We start from the raw sequence: 18,888 nt of genomic DNA, 5'->3' as shown, positions 1-18,888 counted from the left end.
TTATAGCCCAAACAATTAAGCCCAGAGAAAGACCTTCATTAGCCTGCTGCTATTCAACGAGACCCAGAGTCACCTTGCCAACAAGCCAGCCAAACAGGTGTTCTTTAATAATCACTGCTGAATTGCCAGCAACACTGGTTTGCATTTTTCCCTCCATATGTTTCAAGCTGTTAGCAGAGCTATGCTGAGAAATGAATGACTTTTGAGGCGTTATTTCAAGATCTTACAGTGCTTACAGGTGGTTGTTGGCTGGCTGTGTAACCCTGATTTATAAGGACCTGGCAATGTTTGTGATATCAGACACAGGAGATAAAGCAACACATAGCAGTGTGTTTTCTGCCGAGGTATGACAAGAGACAAGTATAATGATCAAAATAAGTTGTATTTATGTCTGGCTGCTATTGCAGAATCCAGCTTTATGTGTTGCCTTTGTTTGCCCACCTTAGAAGGCTGAAAATATTGTGTTGTCAAACAGGAATTGTATAAGCTTTAAAAAAGGAATACCAAATGTATTGCTCAGGTTGATCACTGTAATGTAAATGACATGTATGGGCCTTTTACATAGTGTGGATTAGCAAGCTGCAACTCTCCTGTGCAGTTTTGCCAAAAGCCAAGAGATGAGAGGCTGGTTTTGTAAATGCCACAGTGTCATGCCACCACTCGCTTCAGTTAGGCTGTGGTTCATTTGTTATCTGATCAAGCAGTGACAGAATATAATCACGAAGGGTTGAGTTTGGTTGGGGGTTGGTTTAGCTTTTTAGTTTCCATTTTTCACTCATTCATCCATTACAGCAAATACATTCAAATAGGTGTAAATATGAAAGCCCTGAAAATACATCAGTCTACTGTTTTCAATATTAAGAACCACCACAAATGCACACACGCTATTTCACAACTAACGCACAAATGAAAAACCATTGTTCTAGAACTATACTAATATAAATCGTTTTCCAATTTAGATATGGGTCGCTATTTTTTTATGTGACAGCAAGCAAGCAGGATAAAATAACCGATGCCTTCAAACTAAGAGTCAAAACTTGGTCTCTGAAAGGCTCACAGTAACAAGACATTTACACCAATACTATGCCAACCTTCATTTTTTTTTACATCTATCTTGTCCCACACAGGACAGTAAATTAATATTACACATATAAGAGAGCCGCCTTTTGCAATATATCTAAACATTACATGGCCTTCTGTGTATCTGTACTTTGCTTCTCTGCCATGCTAGTCTATCACACACTCCTCCTCTATAAGCTGCTCTGCACTCTCTGCCTGGTCCATTAGGAGGCTGTCTGTTGCCGTAAGGGGAATGAGAGGAGTTAATGTGATTGGACACTATGAAAGCCTGCCCCAACTTATCTGCTGATAATATATTCCTCCCACTTATAATGCATTCCCCCAGCTTCAGCCCTTTATCCAGAATGTGCCACACCATACCACCATCTCTGGTTACTACAATTACACAGTCACAACCAGTTAAACCTGTAGTTTGCGCTCGCCTTTTTTCCTTGTCATTGGCTTTATGTAGTGACTTTTTGATTGCTTGTTTGCTTCTTCTATGATCAACTTTACTTCACGTGTGTATGTCTACATTTTTTAGATTGACAACAGACCAAGAAAGAGTCAGTATTTTTGTTAAAATATAAATATAAATTAATGTCATATGCAAGCCCTATTAGTGCTTTTACCGTCATCAAATGGAGAACATTTTCTAGAGCGAATTCTGATGATGTTTTCCCTCTGACCCCAAGGCCCCCTTTCTGGCTATTTTTTACAAGCCAACTATGTTCTTTGTACTGTATTGCCATAGTAAACTACATTTACACCTCATTCGTCTTTGCTTTTCTTAAGGCGTATTACACTGAGCCAATCCAAAGCATCCGTGTGCATCATTTACTGTCATATTTAAAGAGCATCAAAGGTTTGCGTAAATGATGATACACGGTTAACTGTGCATAGAGGCAATATGATAAAAAGAAAGGTAACTACAACACCCTTGGCTGAACAATTTAGATACCGATGACACATCAATTCAATTGCTAATACCTTTAGCATCACCCACTAAATGAACCATTACAGGTTTAAAGTGATATTCCCCACTCTTCATTCACTATCTACTTGCAGCATTACACCCATTTAAATCGAGCTGTCAGTCTGCACTCATGGTGTAATTATGATGAAATACTAATTACCGCACACCTGACCTATGCTGACATGCCCACGCTCTCAAATGTCTGCTCCAGATGTTGGCAGGTACTAAGCATGCCGAGAGAAGAGACCTTTTTCAGGGCTGTCTGCATTAGCACAGGGAGAACCTGTCCTAATAGGCTACGATTCTAAACATGGCGAGTTTGTTTTGGTTATAATCCAATGGTAGGGCCAATGTGTGAGAAAAATGTGTCTGTTGGATAGAAATGAATAAGAGGTTTTATTTTCTGATCTCGTGGGTGCTTTGCATCCCCAATAAAAGGCTGCTGGTGTGGTACACGTTTATTTCTGGAGGTTGACAGCAGGTGATCAAAATCATCATAACAGAACATCTCAGAGGCCCGTATTACTGATCCAATCATCAATCAATTTTTGTAAATAAAGTTTCCACTCAGATCCAAAAACCTTGTGGAGTTTGAGTATTGTCTTGTATTTTAATGTTAGGGCTGCACCACCCCTAAAAAAAGAGTAGATATTGGATGAGGAAATAAAAATTAAAAAACAAATACAACAAGCAACTACATTCCCATTACATTAATAGTGAGGTTAGGTCAGCAAAATGGTTAAGGATGGGATAAGATCATGAACATGGTCCTGAGAATCATAGTTTCTTATAATGTGTTGCTACTTCAAGTTTCACAAGTGCACTTACAAAAAGCTTACAATTTGCTTGAGGGTCAAAATATGTTGTTAACATATTCCAAACTCATGGGCATGCTAGAGTACAAATTTGAGGATCACCAGTGATACCTTTTTCGCACCATCTGTTACAAATATGAATACATGCAGGAGGGTATGTAAATAAACATCAACATCTTTGGTAGCATGAAGGGGAATAACCAAAATATCTGGTATTACTGTATGAACAATAATATTCTTTGTAAAACACCATGACAATCCAACCCCAAATCATCCTTGTTTAAATATTTCAGTCCTGACCAAAGTCCTATGCACTGACAAGACTGTCACATCTGTCAATAGATTCAGAAGCCTATCTAGTTGCTATTGGTTTAGGGACCCCTTCATGGATGCAACATAGAGCATGCAGTCACATATAGTATGTGGTAAATTGCAAATGACATCACAACACGCGAGATGACAACTTTAAGTGGCTCCTGTTCCTCATTCACAAGATGCTTTCCTTGAAAATGCAGAGACCTATCTTTTATGATCCACAGAACACAGTTTCACATATGTCAACGTCTATCCTTATCCAGGCTCTTTGTAGCTTTTGAAACTATTGTACATGACAATACATTAAGGGACTTGTGATTAAATCAATCAATCAATTAAACTTTATTTGTACAGCACTTTTCATACAAGAGAGAAACTGTCGGACTCTGGTAATGTTCTTTAAGTGATAAAATTTCTTTTTTGTAACCTTCCTGAAGTGTGGCTGAAAGCTGAGGTCTGTGTCAAATACCACACCTACATTTTTGATCTGATCACAGGGATTAAAAGACAGTGCTTGTAGTTTGTCCTTCAGTTTCTCTCTCTGCACCCTTATACCAATAACTTAAACCTGAGTTTTGTCCTGGTTGAGCTGTAAAAAGTTCTCTGCCATACATAACTTAATATCTAAAATACATTTAAAAAGGGCATCAATTGGCCCCGTGTCATCAGGAGACACAGCAATGTAGAGCCTATGAAAATTGAAGCCGTGCCTCCTGATGACACTACCAAGAGGTAACATATAAAGGTTAAAAAGTGTCGGACCAAAAATGGAATCCTGGGGAACACCACATTTCATTCATGAACTCTAGATGAGCATTCACCCATACTAATATAAAATGTTCTGTCAGTGAGATGCAATTTAAACCAGTTAAAAACAGTACTAGAGATGCCAACAGCATTACGGAGTCTGTTTAAAAGAATTGTGTGGTTTACTGTATCAAAGGCTGCATTCAGGTAAAAGAGGACTTAGACAGAGGGCATTTTCTTATCCATGTTCGACCTGAGGTCACTCTATTTTGACCTGCGCTGTTTCTGTGCTGTGATTTTTCTAAAAAGCAGATTGAAACAGTTCACCCATGTTGCTGTTAAATTTTGATTTGATTTGATTGATCAATAAAATCAATTTTGCTTCTGAAGTGGACTGCTAAATCGTCACATGATAAGCCTGTAGACAGAGTGAAAGGTTGGTTAAAAGCAGGATTGATTAAATGGTCAGTGGTTGAGAAGATTGTTGTGATTATCATTGATAAATGTTGAGAAGTGAGCGGGTCAGCGACAAGAGGTTTATGTGTATGTGGGTTTAAGATTATTTAGATTTGCACCTGAGGACGGTTGTGCGCTGTGATTTTTAATATGCTCCCTGGAAGTCGTAATAACTGGAATAGATGCATTGTTACATGAATGATATGGTTCAAGTCCGTTAAAATGTGTAGGCCGCCTGTTAAAAGTGGAGCTGGAATAGTGACGAGGACTTAGTGGACATCAATCTGTAACAGACTTGTTGCAACGCTTGGAGGAATGAAGTACATGCTGAATGTTTGCTGACAGCATACGGCTACCCCACCTGTTGGGAGGAATCCCATTTTATTTAAAAAGTGGTGCACGGTCCCCAAACAAATCAAAGTTGTCTATAAAAAACATATTTCGGGAAGCACATGCGGATTGGAGCCAGGTATGCAAGACTGAGTATACAGCTGAAATGCTCACCTCCACAAGCAAGTGTGGGAATCAGTCCAGAAATAAAAACAGACTTTTCAGTGTCTTTTAAAACTGCAAAAAGGAAGTTAAAATCGGGAAGTGTCATTTGTCCCAAAATGCAGCACAATATTTGTGGTGGAGGATGGGAGAGAGGGAAGTAAGTGCTTCGGAGTCAGTACTTGTATGCATCGAGGCCATCCAGGGAAGCGTGGCTGCAGAGACCAAGACCAGCTGCGGGCCCAGGACAGAGGGCAAATGGGCCATTGTCGCAGCAAAGCTGGACTGCATATAGGAAATATCCTTTGACTGGGCAGCGACTATCTCTTCCTTTTTCCGGAGTTCTGATTTCAGGCGGAGGAGATCTTCTTTCAACAGTGAGTATTGGAGACTGCAGTCTCCACACACAGCCATTCATAATTATTTAGCCTATTGTCCAAAGGTAACTTATAAAAGCTGTAGTTCTTCCGAGTGGCCTCGGCAATGTTGGCTCTTGTGTATGCAGTATGTGTCAAACAACTTCGATTTCACAAAGTCTAAAAAGTCAGATTTCAGAAATCCTTAGCCTGGTTGAAACATAAGCTTCATAACAAGGATCTTACTAAGTTGATCAAAGAATGATAGCTCTAAAATAAATACAAATGCCAAATTTGGCAGCGCTTCTGGCAGCTTCGGTTAGCTAATCTCGAGGCAGCAGATCAGCTTCCTCCTGATCAGTAATAAGCCTTTTATTTCAGTCTTTAAAGGATACATTTTCCAACTTGACATCTTTCACAGCGACAACCAAAGCTTCCAGCAACAACCCAAACTTTTCTGCACCTGCTCCACACAAAAACTGATATGTTTTTGAGGAGAACATCATCAGTACGCTTAAAAAGAGAACTGAACAGGTCAGTTCTCTCTTCAGCTCTGTCTGTCTATCTACAGAGCCCTGACAGCCTGCGATAGTCACTATTTCCTTGTTAAACTGGGGGAGTGTAGTGCATAGATAAGCACTGAGATGCTCACAGGAACATCCACAAGTCTAAGGAGCCAGTTACTGAATAAATATTACAACCACTGGAACTCTTTTAAGATCTGGCTCAGTGACTCCATTACACGTTACCCATAGATATATTTCCATTTGGAATCCAATTGATACTTTTGGACAACTATATCACTGTAAGCAAAGAGGCAGCAAAAAGTTGCACACTGAACCATAGACACAATAAAATGTTCATATTGTGTGTGTGTGTAGGTGTGTGTGAGGGTGTAATGCATCATGGCTTAATACAAACTGTGACATATTTTTTGAGTCAGCTATTGTTGTTGTCACAAGCCAATTATTAGCTCAATTACATTTTTTTTTAATGTGGGCTATTGGACAATATACATGATAAAATCTCACTTCATAGAAATATTGAGAAAGCTTCTCACAATTTTGCAAAGCCTAAGAGGACACATTTCTACCCTAAACCAAACAACAGTCTGAAGGCATGAAATATTTATTTTTTTCGAAAAAAAAATATGAATACAAAATATCCTCATGTTGGGAAGACTGTACCTTTAGCATGCAATTATTTACATACCAAAAAAAGAAATTATTAAAAGGGCCGCAGTTAAAAAATGAAGTAGAATTTGGTGGTTCCGGACTGCAAAAGACTGTAAAGGGGCACTACATAGATTTGGTAGTGATTGACTTTATTGATCCCTTAAGGACAAATTATGATTTGGGGGATTGCTCAGGAACCTCTCTGGCTATACCAGATCAATTTCTAGATTTTTGGTCACGAACCCGTGACCCTCCGGTTCCCAACTCAGGTCCCCACGGAATGAACTACTGTAACCCCAAAAGTTGGAGAGGTGAAACAATTCTATGCTATATTTTGTGAAACAAATACACTAACTTTATTGAGTAGAAATGGATCCATGGAATACTGCTTGGAGCTAAAAAGCTACCAGGAGAGTTACGGTTTTACTGTTGCGGGCCCATCGACACAACTTTTTGTGTAACATTTCATTTTCAGTTCTCCAAGGACCAACATGTCATCTGAGGACATTTGAGTATAGACTTATGAACTTATATTGCCAAAGAATCTGTAGATTTCTCCAAAACTCTATCGTGCACATTTAACTGCTCCCAGTATGCTCATTGTTATAGTTTGGACCTATGAGGCAATGTTTTAGTTGTAGTTCTTGTTTTTTCCTCAATTCTGGGCTATTACTAAAACATGGCTGTTGAACATGGGAGGCTCCATGGCAGAGGGCCCTCTCACACAATGGATATAAAAGGCTCATATAAAAGGCAACCTTGGACTGGACCTATTTAATGATGTATTGTCTATTATCAGATTTTTTTTTTCTCCACATTTATTCTTTGGAGTATTCATTATTCTATTTTTGAGCAGATTACATCCCATCTAACCTCCCATGATTCAAGTAAATTTGAGCAATTTAAAGCCCAATATGAGCAATTAGAAAGTAGACAGTACTTGAAATACAGAATTCACAGTCATAGTAACCAATACAAATGCATACAGAAGAAACAAGCTCATTGTGCAGTTATTCACTGATATAACTGTGTTAATAAAGATGTGGTTTTCCCCCCATCTCTTTTAGGTATTTATTAGATTGTATTCCCTCTTTATAAAACAATTCTTAAAACCATCCTGGTTAGCTAAATGAAAAACTTGTTCAAGTCAAAATGTGTTTGAAATACTTGGATTGTAGTCATCAGTGTTGTCCTATGAGCACACATGTAGATTTAGGTAAAAGCCAGATGTGGCTAACGGCAGAGGTCTACTGGGACGCTCCCGTTTCTTGCTTGTTTTTGATGCTGTTCCTATTGTTTTCCTTGTTTAATAATATATGGCACATATGCTTGCTACTGAGACTAATGTACTTGGTGTGGGATTTGTGCTGGATTAAGCATCAAAACAATGGCTGACAGTCTATTGTTCAACACTGGCATGCTCAGCTCCCCATAGAGCTGCTGGTTTAGTGCAGTTTGGGTTAATGTGAGAAGAAAATAGAACCAATATTATGCAATCTAGTCGTATTTGCCATTGTGTGTAGAGTATGCAGTCGGAAGCATGCTGTCTGATGGCTTAACAGTGAAAGACAAAAAAACAACAATTCATGCATGCTGATTAAAATATGATGCTGCTCTGCTCCAATCATCCATGTATTCACTTCAGGCAGACATAGTGTTGTTTACCACAATGACACGCAACACAAACCCCACTCAAAATGAATGGTGAAAATGAATTCTGCTAATTTTTTCAAGTGATGCCATATCAATGGAAGGACTTCACCAATTACAGTAATTGAAGTATCTTTGCTCTGATTTTGATGAATCACTTGATTTTATTATGCATGGCTGAATGCCTTTTTAATGTCTTAATCAGGAGCAATTACCTTCTTTTTATCACTGTATTAAGTGTTTTGCACAGCTCTCTCAACAGTATTGAGCCTGTCCGGTATCGTATAAATTGCCTCCCTGATTGCATGCAAACAGATGACGGTGTGTTGTAGGCCTGTGAGCTACAGACACGTGTGATTGCAGTACCCCAACCCCCCACCCCCCCACCCCCCCACCACCACCACCACCACCAGCTCTCAAGTGTTTTACCACAGAGACCACCATCAAAGGCCATACTTGATTTTCAGTCTGTTTGGTACTTGACAAATGCAGCAATATGTAATTACAGTTGAGATGGTTGGATGTTAGACGAGAAGCAGGGATGTGTGATTGACATGAAGTCCCCTGGAAGATGATGTTGTGGCTTGTTTCATAAGTTAAAATAAAAGGGAGAATATGTTTTCCAAGCGGGAACAACATCTGTCCATTTAGTGGATTAGCAAAATTAACACAGCAGAAAATATCTCACACAGAAGGCTGAGCTTTTGCCACAAAAAAAATGTTTGCCTTTTATCAAAGACATCAAACATATTCCATGTTGACATTTGCATAGAGAGATAACTAATGTGACAGCGAAAAATAGACAGGGCCTCGTAATAGCAGAGAGCTCTGAAGGACAAGCTGAAAGGGTGTTTCCTCCCATTTCTGGACAGAACTGTTCACAAGCTCTCAGACCTGAGTAATGAATTATGCTGATGTCCATGTGGGGTAAATCATGTCATTACTGACAGGTAGCATGATTACTCTTGCTGAAGAGAACTGTAGCTTAGCAACAAAATTAAAAGAAAGTTGTTGTTGGTGGAGAAACCCTGCCGTTAGACTGTCAATTTTATGTGTTTCCTTGGAAGTATGGCTGTGAGCCATCAATCCTTCCCCGTCAGCAGCAAGGATAACAGAAGGGCTAGTATTTGTTGACATAAAGAGATATTGAAATGAATGCTGAATAAAACATGATGTTTGGTAAAATAAGGTGTTGCTACAATATTATTCTGAAACATGTGAGGTCAGAAGGTGAGCAACTTAACCCTGCTTATGCCGTATTTAAAGGTTTTGATGTTTCATGAACATATATTTTTACAGCCAAAAACATGTGAAGAAAAAAGAAGTTACTCACCAGAGTGCTTCAAGTCTTATTCCTGGGTGTCCCTCAAAGGAAATTCTCAAAATTCACCACGAGTGGAGAGAAAGCAAAAGGAAACTCTGTGGCCGTTTTATTTTACAATATAAGATACTTTTGCTCCCGTACTTTTCCTGTTTGTTTTTTCTCCTAACTTTGGCCAAGCCAACTGGTCAGCCATTCAGAAAAAAATGAAGTAAAAGTAGTGGCCCATTTGCGGAACAACTTCTCATATGCACCTCTTAATGCACACAACTCCCAGACTTCCGTCCACAAGATGAGACACAACGCTGTGATAAAAACCCCTGGAGATCTCAGAGAAAGTGCTCAGGAGATTTGCATAATGTGCAGAATGCCTCTTGAGTCTTCTGCTGGTATTATTGTCTGACCTGTATAGAGAGAGAGAGAGAGAGAGAGAGACCAGTCCTGATACTCATTCGAACAACGCTCTCCTTTGGCATGAATCCCCCTTCAAATCAAGATTTAGGAAAGGGTGACAGATGGGCTGAAGAGTGTCATCAGGAAAAGGGAACTGACAAGCTTCAAGGAAAACCTGGAAAAGCCAATAAAGTATTCCGGAAATCATTTTGCTGGTGGCATTAAAGAGGTTCTGTGCTCCCTGTGTGCATCCCCTGTGTCTCCGCCTCTTCTTGTCTACCTTGTCTACAGCTGTGGTGGAGTCACTGAGTGATAGAGCGGTGCTAAGCGCAGCCGCCGCTGTTGCTGCTGCTGCTGCCTCTGCGTCCTTCCTGCTACAGCAGCAGTCTCTGCCCAAATAAATGCCTGGTCTGTCACAGTTCTAATGCTGCAATGCATTAGATTCATCCTTCCTCTCTCTCAAACACTCCCTCCCCTCTTTCAGCTCTCTTCCCTACTTGCTCACTCTCCTTCGTTCACTTGCACTCAGTCACACGTGAGGAAACACGGTGGGAGCTCGGAATACAAATAGGCTGTCTACTTAAAGAAGTGATTGTGCTCCTTGACTGTGATGAATTTTTTTTTAAGCCAAGGTGAGGGGATGGATGGAGTAGATGGGATCTCTGATTCTGATTGACTGGCTGTCTTTGATCTCTCCTACCCACAACACAACTTAGAACTAGGATTTCTGTAATTCTGGAATATTTCTATTTAGCACATTTAATAAAAAAGAAAATGAGAAAGAGGTTTATTTTAAGAAGAACACAGCTGCTGAGTACTTCTGCTCATTGTGTCACTAGTTGTTCCAAAAGTGGCATATCTGTCCCCGCTGGGAGAAAAACAACTCAACATAGCACCAACCATAAAGTACCCGTAAAAGCCACATTCAATTAATATTTAATCCAGGAAATGGACTTGGAAGAGAACCCATATGCTATTTTCATTAAAATAAAATGCGGCAAAGAAGCCAGAAACAAAACTCTTTGAAATAAATTATTTTAAAGTTTTAAAGTTGTCATAGATATTTTTTTAAAGACATTTGTCAGTTAACACTTTAGAAATGGTGCACTTTGCCGCTTTTATTTGGGTTAAATAGAACTGAGTGTCTTTCATTTTAGTCATGAAAAGCAAAAAAAAATTCCACATATATACGAGACTTTTAAAAGAAATGTGACAGGCATTTTGCAATCGAAACTTTTTGAATACTATTTTACCAATAATGAGTTTTGTCATTGACAGAACTATTTTTTTGTCTTTGCCCCAACTACATAAGTGTTTTTTTTACACTTCCATGTATACATACATTAGGCTATACCCTCTGCAGCTATTTGATTGCAGCTTGACATTTCGCAAATTGTCATGGAACATTTCAAAAACATAAACTGCCACTGCAAATATGGAAACAAGCTCCAAGAATCTGAAAGAGTTGCATAACCAGTACAAGCACTGCACATTTTAAAACAATTACTCAAGTTAAAATACAAATACAAAAAGCACACACTGAAAGCAAGTAAATGTTTTTAAATCTTCGTCATTCCATGTGAATTTAGACAACATACAATGTGAAGCTACGAGCAAACTTAAGAGTGCTATCATTAGTCTTCTAACAAAATGATGCAGCTTGAGACAAGGACCAATTTGTCCCATGCTTGTGGTCACTGCTTAATTAAGCTGCATTCCAATTTGATAACTCCTTTGTACAAACACAAGGGGAGAGGGGTTGGAGGTATGTCGCTGTAGGAGAGCAGAGGTTTCAGTGTGGGAGAGGTGTTGACAAAGAGCAGGTTGTTTGTGGTTCATCCTGATGCTCAAAGTCGATATCTACTGGGTCAAAAAGACGTACATTCTTTTTTTTAGCAGGGTCACCAGATAGCTTTGCTTAAGTAACAGTGTCAAAGTGAAGCCTCATTAACCTAGAGATCTCAAGCTCTAAGTACTGTAAGCTGACGCTACCCAGCGCTAGAACTTAGAACCTTGGAGCAGTTGGTTTAAAGATAGACAGTAACTTTTTCCTAAGGAGTAAATGTAATTCAGAGATTAAATGAATACATCGGATATGGACGTAGCGGTAAAGAAGAATATAGTAATCATAGGGAGGAGAATCATTTTCCCAACCTTAGGTTGGCGCCCTGAACCTTGCGTTAGGTTTCACCCATGGACGCAGTGTTGGTCTATTTCATGTTGTAATGGGAGGTGCTCAATGTCCACGGTTCGCCTGTGCAAGCGTGCAGTGAAGGTATGAGTAAGAAACGTTCAGACTACACTCTGCTGTGGGTGTGTGTGCTCCTGGAGGTGATGAGCTTTGGCGGAAGGGCCCAGTTTGAATGTTGTGTGGACAAGCTGCAACGGACAATGCTACTGACTCCCTTCTGAAAGTTCAAAAGTTGACTCCACATAGCTATAGAGCATTTCTGACTCTGACACCAGGAATGACATGGACATGGCAGGAATATAAAAATGGGATATAAAGCCCCAGAATACCAAAAGCCAAAGCAGGTTGCTACCGTCTGCGCTGTCATTGAGTTGAATTTCATCGTTTCCTTGGACAGTGTTTGTCCAGTTAATGTCTACACATAGCCCCTCCCCCTTTCCTTGCCCGGAAGCCTGACAATGTCATCCCATCAAAATTTGTGGTCAAAATGACCTTGTGAATGACTCACTTTTTACAAAATTACTGACCCTACAGGATTAAAATTTAAATGTCATATAAGTGAATTTTGTTTATATCTGTGAGGACATTCCTGGGAGAAATATGGTGGTTGGTAAAATTTGCCTAAAAAGTTGCAGTGATTGGCTCTCGATGAATAGGGATTGATGGAGTTGGTGTGAATTCACAGATGCAGTCATCTCCAACAAGATTAAGCACTTTGTTACATGCTCTTTGTGTTTCATTAGGTTCATTGATATCTGATTTCAGTCCTGCCAATGCTCTCTTTCTGCCTGCTGATTCTACTGGACTTTGTTTTGTCAAATCATGTTTACAAACATTTCAGAAATATCTGTCCAGACTATGACTGTGATATAGAAAGGGTGTAATTTTAGGCCACTGATACTGTACATGGTCCAGCTTTAGACACAATGCTTAAAAGCTGTTGGTGAACTAAAGACATTTTCTAGTCAATAGTGCCAGTGTCATTTCCATTATCATAATGCCAATTCCATTATCAAGCTGTCAAAACGCGCAAGAAAATTGAATTGGCCTCTCAAGATTTGTTTTTGCATGCTGCAACATTCCATGCATGCCTGCTGGGTTAAAGTCTGAGATTTTGCCAGGTTCCATGGTTCAAACTGACTCCTCTGAGCCACAGTCGACCCTTGTTGATTGAAGCCTTCTTACAATAACCATCTTATCAAGCAATATGGTCTTACAGAAACTACTGCCTTGCAATTGACTGCTAGTCAGGTAAAAGAGAATGGTAATTGTTTACAATGTAGTATCATGCACTGACTTTTATTTTTGGTTGATGCTTCGAGAATTCAATTATCATCAACATGATGGTAAAAATGACATACGTTTTTTTTCAAACTGAAATTATTAAGCTGTTGAAACACGCAACCAAATTGAATAGGCCTCTCCAGATTTGTTTTTCATTCTGTACTTAAACTACTACTTCAAAATATCATTTTTCTGTTCTCTCTGTCACGTTGCGATGTACGAAAACAGGGGAGGAGGACCCAAGTGCAGATAAACCAAAATGTAATAAACAAAAGTCAAAACCAAACTTACTCAAAAAATACAAAACCTCCAAAAAGCCATAAGAAGAAAAACAAAGCCCAAAAATCCAGAGAGCATAGAGACAACCCACCTAACACTACAAAAGACAATGATCCGACAGGGGACTGAGGAAAAACACAGAGACTAAATAGACATGGGGTAATCAAACGCAGGTGAGACTAACAAGACAGGTGAGGACAATCAGGGTAAACACCAGACTATGACATATTAAAACACACTAAAGACTAACGTAAACACCAGACTATGAAGTATTAAAACACACAAGGGAAACACTTACAACAAGACTAAATATAAAAATCAGAAAACACTTGGACACAGGGAAACACTAGGGAACAAGGCAACCACACCAGGTATCACATACAAGTAAACACAGGAAACAATACAGAACACTAAGGATAGAAAACTAAAACAAGACAAAACACAGAACCAAACCAAATCATGACACTCGTTTTTTTCTTTCAAAATAAACTATTTGACAATTAAATTGTTGCTCCTTAGCAACAAACTAAATGGGCTTTCTTGAATCTAAGTAGAGGCATTCACAGAGGCAGGTCAAAAATCAGAGACCACAGGGGTCAGAAACCTGAAGGACTTTCAGATCATGTTTTCCAGATGGTACAGTTGATTTTCTCAACTCTGACCAGTTCTTCCTCCAATTATCTGACATTGTTTCCATGACAACTGAAGGGAAAGTGTTTCTATATACGTTCATTAACTGTTTCTCTGTTATAGCCCGTTGTGCTGTCATTCCACAATGGAAGCAGCCTTGTTTTTCAAGTTGTGTTTTTCTTTAGTAAAATTTAATTTCTTACATGATGCATTCTTAAACAAGTTTGTTTTAAAAATTCACAAACCCTGAAGCCCGGAGGCCACCTGGCCAAGCAGTGCGCTCAGGAGTGCTTGCATGAAGAAAAGTGCTGCGCATCCGTCTGGTCTCTATGACAACAGTCTGTTAAAAAGGACGCTGAATGACCGATCAGACACAGAGCAAAGAGGATGTGAGCACAGCGATTCGTATGCGTAATACGACAGGGAATATCATGCTCATTTGAAAAAAATTGGCAGTGACATCAATTTTGTTTTCTGAGAGGTTCAAAGATTTTCAACTTCAACACATGGAGTGGCCGTACGAAAAAAGGGAGAGCTATTGCGCTTTTTTCCCTCGGCGGCTGCCTGTTGCTGCAAATGCTCTCATGTCATTGAAAACAGCTGGAAAAAAAGAAGCTGGCGCTAACAAAAGAAATGATACAAGGCCTTACAGTAGTGCTTTTGTGTATACATTGGGTTCTTAAGTTTCAAACTGTGAGTCTTTCAACACATACACAGCCAAGTGGTAATGCAACAGGCTTCAGAATATGTGTTTGCACAGTTCATTAAGCATCCCTTGCATTGAAGAAAAAAAAACAAAAAACAAAAAAACAGGTGTTAAAGCTCGAAATGTAACAACTATCTGAAATGTAACAACGACCCGAAATGTTATAAAAGAATGTAACAAAACCCAAAATGTAGTAACTGGTCAATAATGTGACCAAATGCTGAGCCCATAATGTAGTAACTTTTTGCCCAAAATGTAACAAGTTGTTACATTCTGGGTCAGTTATTTATCTCTTAAAAATCTAACAACTTTTCACATTGAGGTAAACAGATTGACAACCCAATATGAAAGATCAGTCAATTGGCCAGAGCTTTAACCCTCACAGATTCATAGCATATGATCTGCACATTTTAAGCATCAACACTCACTGCAGTGAAAACAGTCAGTGAACTGAACTGAAGGTAAGACATTTTTTAAGCGAACATAAAAGTTACAGGTTGAGGATCCAGAATGTGGATTTTTGAATGAACAATGTTGGTAGGCCAACATTTCAAAAACAATTTTCAATGTTGTTCATTACTTTCAAACCTCCTTTCCAAAGATGGATTCTTTCTTTAATAGGCTTTTTTTTCTATTCAGTTTCATATGTAAGTTTAGTATTTAATTCAGATTCTATTGCTAGATGAGAGATGAGTAATTGTTGAGGGTCAGTTTTAGCTTCGTTTGCACCTGTTAATAGTCGAGCGAAGTGAATGTGGGATTTTGTACCGTCCTACCACACTGGCATTTTCAAGGAAGAGATGAGGGAATGATTGACAAGGTCTAATGCTGGCTGTCCATCTTCTTCATCAAGAAGAGAGTCCAGTATCTAAAATCCAGGGCCATTCAGGGGATCTCTGAAAAGCTGCAGGGATAATATTTCAGTCTATTCACTCCAGGGACTGCTTATCAAGGCCCTGACACATCAAGGAGATCGTCAGACGTAGTTGGACCGTTGGTGGGCAGTCGTCGCCCTTGCGGTGTGTGTGTGGGTCCATCGCGACATGTTGACCTCTGTCGCTGTTTAATTGAAGAAAAAAGGCAAGAGGAATCTCTCTGGTTGGGCTGTTTGGAGGTTTATTTATATCCAGTTCTCAAGGTGTGGAAAGGCCCCTTGAAGATGCCATTGTAGTGTTGATGCTTTTCCCCATTAGTTCAATTTTTCCTCATGTGTCGTGATGTGTTTTAGTGCAACTATAGTTCTTTGCCGTCTGCTTGGTGTCAGGGCTGTTAAAAGGCATGTAAAGTCTTGGATCTCTTAAAGTTTTAATCACTAATCTAACATTAAGATTGCTTGGCTATATACAACTGTCTTTGGAAGATCATATGCCCACCTCAGATTCAATTTCTACCACATAAAAGGTTTAAGGTTGTGTGTACCACTCTATTGCTTCAGTTTTTCTTTTAGGTCTGGGAAATGAGGAAGCCAATTGCTGGATTTTTAAAATGGAATCCTGAGCCATTGTTGCCTAATACAGAATTTCAGCATTTCAACAGTTAATGGTCTACTTTTTCTTGTTTTGAGCTTTGATATGCTCTAAAACTTTTAAATTTGATGACATGATGAGATTACAGGAAGGCTGTTTTTTCCCCCTGGACTCTTACTACTTGGCCATGTATACGACAGGGTTTGGAATTGTCTTGCTGAAATAATCAAGGCCTTCTCTAAAAAAGTAGTGGTCTATTTAGCAGCATATGTTGCTCCAAATTGTATTTATGGTTCAGCCATAATGGGGCCCACAATTGCAGGTGCCCTTTGCCATATGCACTCGTGTACCCTTATACCATCACGGATGCTGGCTTTTGAACTGTGCCCTGATAATAAGCCGAATGGTCCCTCTCCTCTGTAGCCCAGAGAATGGTATGTTCTTTGAATTCAAACAGAAAATCAAAGATGGACTTGTCAGACCTCAGAACAGTTTATCAACTTACTTCAGTCTACTTAAAATGAGCCAGGACCCAGACATGACAGCAGCAATTCTGGATTGTTTTATTTTTTACATGGTGTTTAAGGTAACATTTGTGAATGCATCTTACTCCCTGAAGATCACAGCAATAATTTGGTTGTTTTTGCCCTATATCCCCCTGCATAGAAAGGTTCATCAGCAGTTGCACTTTTTTCCTACACATTCTTTCAAAGAGCACAGAACCGTTTTCCATAACTACTTCAATAAGACTCAGCCTCAGGTGTTTTTTTTAAGCATTTCACAACTCTTCCAGTTGTTTGTTGCCACTGCCCCCCCCCCCCCCCCCCCCCCCCCCTTTTTTGAAACATGCTTTGAGCACTGGATCATTTAAATCGTTATTCTTTTATGATGTTTTCCATCAAATATGTGTTTTCAATTGTATTTTTTTAAAATGCACACCATTTTTAATTTTTTTTTTTTTGGTTTGAGGTTATACACATCTAACATTCTAAATATTCTTAATTTTAACTTGACATTGACTTTTATTCTTTGCAGTTGATTTTTAGGCAGATTATACTGATTGGCTTATTTTATAGTGTAATGGAAGGATCAAGTGTTTGTACTAGTTAGCTATTTGAAAAAATCACAACTTGTCTTAACTTCAGAGACTGCTGCTGTTTATTATCTGATTCCAATGATTTTAAGCAGTACCTTTTTTTAATTACTAAGACATGGGGAAACTAAGACAGTCTTTAACCTATAATTAGAAAAAACATTTCTCAGTTCTCGAGCAGCAGCTATCTAATCATGACCAGAATAGGTCGCCTATTTTTACCCTTCCAGCCTTTTCTTGCAGTTTTCAAATCCCCTGATGCACATTGCTTGGTGCATGTGCCAAAACTTTTATCAAAAACGGTACAACAATATAATTTTAGTTAATAGTTTCTTTTGTCATAAAAAAAGTTGATCCAAAAATAACAATAAGGAAGGTGAGCCTATTTTTATCTGTAAATCTGTTTTCCTCCTTTTAAAGCCATTACTGTATGGTATTATTAACCTCAAGAATGATTTATTTAGGTTAATGTTATGCATGTAGGTTCTAGAAGTAGGAATAAAAATGCTTGTCTGCTGCACTCATTTTTAGTTTCCCTTGGAAGAAAGAAAATAACCAAATTATCAAGATTTCCTATATTAATGTAAGCTTGATGTCAGTGAACCAGTTTGACATAATTCCTGATCCCAACCTGGACTCACATTTATCAGAATCACTCCAAGGAATCACAGCTGAGGTCTGAATCAGGATAAAAATAATATAGGCTCCCTCTGCGTATTTGTTGCCTCAGAACTTGATGACATGAAAGCAGTCACTAAAATATAGCTTATAAAACTCTCTCAAAATTGGTATTCTACCAAAAAGGAATTTGTTCTGATTATACTTACATTTCTATTTGAACTGACACTTTTAATTCAGCACAGTTCTTTCCATTTGCTTCTGCATGAGCATTTCTGGACAGTGTTTCTAGTCAATAATTTTGGCAGAAGAGCTTCTCCTCCACCAATTAGATAAAATAAATTTCTTTTGGATTAAAAAAAGATGAGACAGACTAAACATACTTTTTGACTATACTTACTGTGTTGTAAGACATCAATAATACATAAATTGAATTAAGTAAGTTAACAAATGTCCTTTCTCATTGTGATGTTTTGTAGATGTGTTTTTGCTAGTAATCAAAGTTTGGTTAAAGCCCTTTGAATGCTTCACATTAAAAGATCAATTCCCGGATCATTCGATTGAACTTTAAACTGGTTTCAAACTTGTTTTCTATCTTTATATTCTATTTATGTTAAATCAGTGAAGAAAAAGCTCCAGTAAATGAGTTGTCTTTCAATTACAGATAATTGTTGATTCATCAAAATAAGGTAACATAAAACCATAAAAACTATTGCTTAATTAAAAATTATAATAATAATAATAATTATATATATATATATATATATATATATATACAGACATCAATTATTGTGGAAGTACTTTTCATCTGTGGAATTATGTAAATGTATTTGTCTTTAAATATTTCTTTTTTCTTTTCTTCATGT

The 18,888-nt window shown here is 38.5% G+C and overlaps 1 protein-coding gene across 2 annotated transcripts in view; it reads right to left on the bottom strand.

Moving 5' to 3' along the window:
• lrrc4ca (leucine rich repeat containing 4C-a) overlaps positions 1-13,672 on the bottom strand; it is a 167,182-nt gene extending 153,510 nt beyond the window's left edge. The window contains exon 1 of one of the 2 annotated variants that reach the window (XM_079347034.1): positions 13,522-13,672. The gene's annotated coding sequence lies outside the window, so the exon portion shown is untranslated. Of the gene's footprint in view, positions 1-9,374; positions 10,231-13,521 lie in introns of those variants that run through there. The other variant, XM_079347035.1, reaches the window with a different exon arrangement.
• Positions 13,673-18,888: the final 5,216 nt, after the last annotated feature.

The sequence above is a fragment of the Symphodus melops genome (assembly GCF_947650265.1).
Source record: "Symphodus melops genome assembly, chromosome: 6".
NCBI classification, from domain to species: Eukaryota; Metazoa; Chordata; class Actinopteri; order Labriformes; family Labridae; genus Symphodus; species Symphodus melops.
Note: the sequence above shows the minus strand (reverse complement) of the source record. Positions and strands in the feature narration are given on the sequence as shown.